General features: G+C 41.3%; 1 pseudogene; it reads right to left on the minus strand.

Annotated features, from left to right (window-relative positions):
* Nucleotides 1–1,047: 1,047 nt before the first annotated feature.
* Nucleotides 1,048–5,029, minus strand: LOC143526199 (olfactory receptor 1E16-like; annotated as a pseudogene).
* Between the last annotated feature and the right edge of the window lie 2,751 nt (nt 5,030–7,780).

Below are 7,780 nucleotides of genomic sequence, written 5' to 3' on the forward strand. Positions count from 1 at the left end.
GGTCACCTTCCCATTCCTGATCACCATGCTCCTGGATTTTTTTGGCTTAAACTTCATCTTGGCCCACATTGCCATGTGGTCCAGAACAGTTAGCACCCACCTCGCCTCTACATGGGTCGTGGTCGTCACTGTAATGTCATCCATGTAACCTCTTATTGGGGGTTGACAGATGCCTGATTCCATGTTTGGACCCCTGGCTTCCGTTCCCGCAGCTGTTATTAGGAGGTTCATTCCCATGAGAAAGAGGATGGGGGAGATTGTACAACCAGTCACGATTCCTTTTTCCAAATTTTGCCACTGTGTTGTAAATTGGGCTGTCTTGAATTGTAGTTGGATTCCTCCAAAGTAGCTGGTGATCATTCCCTTGATGTGCTGAGGGATGTGGTAGTGGTCTAGTGCTACATGGATGAGGGCATGAGGGATTGATCCATAATCCAAATCCAGCCAGACAACAGTCAAGTTGCCTTTACTGGCTTTAGCTTCACGGATCATCTGACTGAGAACTCCGGTATGTTCCAGGCATCCTGAGAAGCCTGGGATTCCACCTTTCTGGATAGCGGTGTTGATATATCCATTCTCTGTCATGTATGAGGTCATCCTCCTGGCCAGTACAGAAAAGAAGATTTTGCCCTCTACACTTAGTAGTGAGATTGTTCTGAATTGGTCAATAGTTGAGGAGTTATCCTCCTTTGGTACATAGCAGCCCTCTGCCTTCTTCCAGCATAATGGAATGGTACCCTTTCTCCAGATCCTCCGGAACAGCTTCCACAGCCTCCGCAGGAGCATTGGGCATTTCTTATACACCTTGTAGGGTATACAACTTGGGCCAGGGGCAGATCCTGTTCTGGCCTTCTTCACCATCTCTTGGACTTCCTTCCAAGATGGTTCAGTGATGTTGAGCTCTTTTTCCGGAGGTTTTATGTTGTTAATTCTTGGGTTGGCATCCAGGGCCTAGTTCCTAGATGCGTCATTGTGAGTGTTCCTCAAGAACGCTTCCACATCCTCCCCGGGGCTGGTCATCCTTCCTGATTTTGCTTCACCCAGCAGTTATCTGGTGAATCTGAAGGGGTCTTTGGTGAACTGGGATCTTTTGTTCTCCTTATCCTTCCTCTTCTTTCGAGTACTTTCTGCTCTTCGGAGTCTGCAGAGATGCTCCCAGAGTTGACTTGTCAGATCCTTAATGCCTTCCCTTTCCTCAACAGAGGTGCTTTTTAACAGCTTGGTGAGATTCTTGATTTCTCCCCTCAGACGATGCATTTCCCTTTCCCTTCTGCTTGGCTGGTATGTGGCTTTGATGTTACCTTTCTTCTCCTCAATTCCAAACCGTTCTTTGGCCAGGTTGTAGGTTATTGTTGTGAGAGTATTGACTTTCTGCTCAGCCGTTCCTGCTAGTGTTGCTTCTAGCACTTTGTCCAGGTCTTGGTCTAGTTGGTCCCAATCTTTGTTGTTGCTCATTTTGGGCCATTGAATTTGTTCCCTCGCAGGGTGAAGTTGGCTCCCTGGGGCCAGGGCATCTAGTGGGTCCCTTCTGAGGTCTTGAGGTGACATGTAAATAGAAGGAAAATTTTAGCGATTATTTTTTTTTGTTTATGGAATTTATTTTACTATGCAGCATATTAATTTCACCAAATATTGGGAGTGTTGTGTTGGGCAGTGTCACGACCTCTGGTGACCGTTGGATGACGCACTAATTTATTTTTACGCCTCTCGTCAGTCTGCATTGGATACGGCAGAGAGAGGTACGTACTCCGTGTGGTGTAATTTATAGTTTGCATTTTCGGGTTCACAACATCGATTTAATTGCCCACAGTAGTTAGGTACGTTAAAGGAATTGTTATGTTGGAAGTACTGTGTAGTTTTTGTGTCATTTTTACCTGTATGTGTACGTTTTGAGGGCTTGAAAAATTAGCTTAAACACAGGGTAGTTATAGCGCTAAGAGGCTAGTTCCGCCATTTCATTTTCGCGGACTTATGGTTAAACTTGACTTCTTTTCTTGTCAGGTGCATATTCCTTGTGAATGAGGAGCCTGACTGTGATGTTTCTTTTTTATTATTATTTCACTACAGGTATGTGTATACGCTTTATTTCTAATACCACGTTGGTAAATGTTTTCTTTTGTTTATGGGTTACTGATTTTAAGTAATGTAATGATTTAGGTGGGGAAAATGTTTGATGTTTATATATGTATGATTTGTTATTCCGTTTTGTGTATGATTAATTGATTAATTGATATGAATTTAATGTGAGGTTTGTGTAACTTTGCTTCATTACTTTTGTCAAAAAGAGTCTGCATTGGATATGGCAGAGAGAGGTGCATATTCCTTGTGAATGAGGAGCCTGACTGTGATGTTTCTTTTTTATTATTATTTCACTACAGTTGACACTAAACCTCGGTATGCCAAGGGCAGCTGACTTGCGTCACTTTGTTACTACTACCAGAACACAACGCAGAGAGCCAGGGCTGATATAGGGAAGGCCAGTTACACACAGGTGCTGAGAGATCTCCAGTACTGTGGGGTGCTTCCTGCCTGGAATCCTCCTGCGTCTCACCAGGTGCTACCGCTGTGCGCTGCACCTGTGGCTCCTCTTTTCCACATTTGGTTCGGCTTTGATGTATCTTAAGCCCTTTTGTGTTTTTGCAGATCTTTCCACAATGACACTTCACTTGTAATGCCTCCACTGTTAATGTTGTTTGGGTGAGCCATCTCTTTGTCCGTGCTTCGTTCCTGGCTGTTACCGTTGTGACCGTCCTGCTGAGTCTCTCATCCTCCCTCCCTCTCGGGAGACTCTGGGGGTATTGCTTTGTGTTCCTTTCTGTAGCTCGAGCTGGTGCCCTCTTGCGAGTGCTGTGGATGAGGCTGCTAACCTCATACACCCACGCCAGTCTTTCCTGGAGGTCATCTGTCTCTCCAGCGTCACCGAACTTCCTCGGTTACATCTGACGATGCTTCGCCTTCACTGGCTTTACGCAAGTGTAGCCTTCTAGCGTAAGACACCTGGCCTTTACTCTTAGTACAATGTACTAGTACGCTGCTCTGTGAAAAAAATGTAATCTCTTGTTGTTGTATTCCCCTTTTTCTCGAGTGTTTCCTATCCTATTACAAAATCCAAATCTAACCATTTAAAACGTAATATAAAATAATGTTCTACCAATACCCCAGCAAAGGGAATGCTTTTTGTCTGGATGACCCCAAGAATTTTGAATGGTTCTTGGATTAACGGTTCTTTTGTAGGACATTTCCATGGACAGTTAGCCCATTGTTTTATACGTTTCAGGTTCAACAGGGGTGGCAGATAATTTCAGAGAAGCTATCAACTGTCTACATTTGCTGACTATCTTTGTGAATTGTTTAATCTCTCTGGCTAAAGCCTGCAAAAAATGTATTGTATCATGTCAGAATTTTTAAATCAAATTGGTGCAAGTGCTAATCAATATGTATGATATCATGATGGGTAGTCACCATAATGAAAGAGAGTACTGCAAAATAAATAAACATGGGAATTTTATTCTAAGATATAACCACAGATGTGTATATAAGGAATTTAAATGTATAAAATCACTTTCAAAAATAAAGCAGTGCTACCAGGATATTAAATATGCTTTACAATATTTCAAAAAGTCCAATGTAATAAATTGTTCCACTGTGGTGTGGCATTCCATGGGACATAAAGGCCCTTGTATTGACTTCCCCTGGATCTACTGACATCAAACTTTTAAAATAAATGTCTGAAACACATTAATCACTACAGTATTATAATTTTTCTGACGTAACATAAATGCTAATTGTAATTTCGCATTTATTTTACTAAAACAATTATGATGTACATTTTGATGTATGATGTACATTTTGATGTATGATGTACATGTACATTAGCTGGATGTACATTTTCCACCTAATAACCTCTTGATTGCTAAAAAGAAATCACAGTACACACAATTAGTTAATGGAAAATATATGTAATTTTCCTGAGCATTATATTTAAAAATGATGATAATTCAAGGTCTTTTCAGCCTGTACTGGAACAATTTTAATTTGTCCCACACTTCAATTTATTGTGCAATATTTGTGTTGGTTCAAGTCTTCACAACTAATTATCTTTTTGGAGACTTCACATTGGATCTTTTGTAGAGTACTTTAATAGCCTGCATTACCTCCTCTGTCTTTAGAGTGTATATGATTGGATTTAACATGGATGGAAGAGTTTGTGTGAGGCCTGTATTGATTATCCAGATATTTGAATCTATAGATGTAGTAAAAGATGTGGTGTACACACTTAAAACTGGTACATAAAACAAAGCCACTAATATAACATGGGAGGTGCAGGTTTTCATGGCTTTGGATTGCTGAACGTGTGCAATCTTCCGCAATGCAAAACCAATGCAAATATATGATATAGTTATCAGTATCATTGGAATGTAAAGCCGAGCAGCTGTACAGACAAAACCCATTATGGAATTTATAGATGTATCATTACAGGCTAAAGTAAAGAGAGGGCCAACATCACAGAAATAGCTGTTAACTGTAGTAGATCGACAGAAGGACAGTCTGGTAATCAGAGATACAAGAAGAGCATTGATAGTTACAGATACAAACCACATAACACCTATGATCACACTCATAGCAGTTTTGGTTACAATGGCATGATACCTCAGAGGAAAACATAGCAACCAGTCTGTCATAGGCCATTGTAACCAGAGTAAGAGACTGCAGAGTCATAAAGAATAAAACAAAAAACATATTTGCCAGACATGCTCCATGATATGTACTGATGGTCAAACAGAAACATGTCCAGAAGCTTTGGAATGAGAGTAGAGCTTCCACACAGATCAGAGAAGGCCAAGTTGAAGACAGCTACATACTTTGCAGTGTGTAAGCTGCGTGCCAGGTAGATGGTTCCCATTATAAAAGAATTCCCTAAAACTGTCACAGCGTACACAAAGCTTAGAAACACATAGTAGTACTTTGCATGAGGAATGTTGTAAAGTCCTCTAATGTAAAATGTTGAGTGAAAAAATGTTTCATTCATTGATGACTCAGACAGAATTGAAGTCATGTTAGCAGTCATCTGTTATCATAACACCTGTAAAAATAACATTTTTTGTTATTTAACTGCTGTTGCAACATTCTAAATTGTATTTCTTATTACAATGTAAATGCAAATATTAAAGAACAATAACACAAAATCAATGCTAAATCGATGCATGTCAAGCTTCAATTATGGGGAATGGATTGTCTTGATACTTTACCGTACTGCAGCAGAGACAGCATGCTGGCAGACCTGTTAAAGATCAAGAGCACTTCTGCTTAATCTTTGGTGACATCATTCTCCGTACTACCCTGTATTTATTTTTAGCTCATGATGACTAATTGCCATGTTCTCCTCTGAGGAATCATGTTTTCCAGCAATAACCGGCAATAACGCCAATCACTGTTATATACACTATATTGCCCGAAGTATTCACTCACCCATCCAAATTATCGGAATCAGGTGTTCTAATCACTTCCATGACCACAGTTGTATAAAATTAAACACCTAGGCATGCAGACTGTTTTTACAAACATTAATGAATGAATGGGTTGCTTTCAAGAGCTTAGTCAATTCCAGCGTGGAACGTTGATAGGATGCCACCTGTGCAACAAATCCAGTCGTGAAATTTCCTCGCTGAATTATAAGAAAATGAAAGTGTTTGGGAATGACAGCAACTCAGCCACGAAGTGGTAGGCTACATAAACCAACGGAGCGGGGTCAGCGGATGGTGAAGCACATAGTGTGAAGAGGTCACCAAATTTCTGCAGAGTCAATCACTACAGACATGCAGTGTCGGATGCAGTGAAGTAAAGCACTCTAGAGGTGGAGTTGAGGTGCATTCTCTGGAGCTTCTCCATCTGGCAATCTGATGGACGAGTCTGGGTTTGGCGGTTGCCAGGTGAACGGTACTTGTCTGACTGCACTGTGCCAAGTGTGATTGAGAGGGGATTATGATGTAGGGTTGTTTTTCAGGGGTTGGGCTTGGCCCCTTAGTTCCAGTTACACGGTGGGCAACACAGTGGCTTGGTGGTTAGCACGTTGGCCTCTCAGCACTGGGGTCTTGGGTTCAAGTCCCTATCTGAGTGGAGTTTCCATGTTCTCCCCGTGTCTGTGTGGGTTTCCTCCGGGGTCTCCGGTTTCCTCCCACAGTCCAAAGACATGGAGGGTAGGTAAATTGGTCCTCCCTGATTCCCTGACAAAAATTCTCCCAAAGTGTGTCTGTGTGTCTTCATGTTCAATAAAAGCAGTTGTCTGAGTGTCTGTGCATGAATGTGTTTGTATGCCCAGTGGTGGATGGTGGTCTGTCCTCTCTCACCTTCCTGCACCCCATTCAGTCCCCCAGGGGGCTGTGGATCCTGGTAGAGTGTACGCTGTGCACAATTGGCTGCCGCTTCTCGCCGGTGTGTGAATGGCAGTGTAAGAGTTGTACCTGTGTTAAAATTGTAAAGCGACCTTGAGTATCTAGAAAGGCGCTATATAAGTTGAACATTCATTTATTCATTCAGTTAAAGGAACTCTGAATACTTCAGCATACCAAAACATTTTGGACAATTCCATGCTCCCAACTTTGTGGGAACAGTTTGGAGCTGGCCACTTCCTCTTCCAACATGGCCTTCCTTTTCCAACAAGGTCCATAAAGACATGGGTGGCACAGTGTGGTGTGGATGAACTTGACTGGCCTGCTCAGAGTCTTGACCTCACCTCATTAGAACACCTTTAGGGTGAATTAGAGCGGATTCTGAGAGCCTGGCCTTCTCGTCCAACATCAGTATGTGACCTCACAAATGTGCTTCTGAAAGAATGGTCAAAAATCCCCATAAACACATTCCTAAATCTTGTGGACATCCTTCCCAGAAGAGTTGAAGCTGTTCTAGCTGCAAAGGTTGGACCTGCTTTCATTGTCAGTACATACTTGGCTTTACATGTGAGAAATGTGCACACTGCACATATTGTAAATTCTGGTCACACACTGCCATTTGGATGTTTGACATAACAGGCTTCCTAGGTTTTGTGTGAGTTCTGTTTGGTTCAGTCTTTCATAGTTATTGAAATCTGGAAATTCTCAGGGAATCTCAACTCTTCAGCAAAATCATTGTCAATTTTCTGAATTAATATAGGAATTTTTGTCATCTTTGAATAAAGGTTTAATTTCCAATGTTTCTTTTTCTACATGCTATGGTTCGACATGGCCATAATTGTATTATTCTACCGTGTGCTGTTGTGTTCTATAGACTGACTTGCGTCACGGTATGGCGGGTCCCCTATTGGTCACCTCCTTCCACAGCGGCAGTTATCTTGTCGGTTTGTGCACTTTTCTCATTAAACTATGCTTTTTCCCTGAGACTTTGCGTGATCGCTTCCATTTTATTTCGCACTCCCTGCCCATCACAACTTGAACTGTTGGCTCCTAGATGAAAAGTCCCCTAATGCCGTCAGAGCATCAGTCTTTCTCTTCAATATTGTATAGGATATGGTACTATTTACAAATACTTAGTCACAACAAAAAAACAAAAACACACAAGCAAATAAACAAATAGGAATGCAATGCTGATATAAGATGGTTTATGCTGGTCTACTGCTAGTTTAGCTGGCTACCAACCATACTGGCTGCTTTACATCTTGGTGAATTTAAATGACAATGTGCTATATGACCTGATGGTTTTTATAAAGACACCATTGATTAACTATTAAAATGCATATTTAAGAAAAGATTTCTATAGCACAATGAAATACATTGTACATTATAAT

Source organism: Brachyhypopomus gauderio, chromosome 10 (assembly GCF_052324685.1).
Source record: "Brachyhypopomus gauderio isolate BG-103 chromosome 10, BGAUD_0.2, whole genome shotgun sequence".
In the NCBI taxonomy this organism is placed as follows: Eukaryota; Metazoa; Chordata; class Actinopteri; order Gymnotiformes; family Hypopomidae; genus Brachyhypopomus; species Brachyhypopomus gauderio.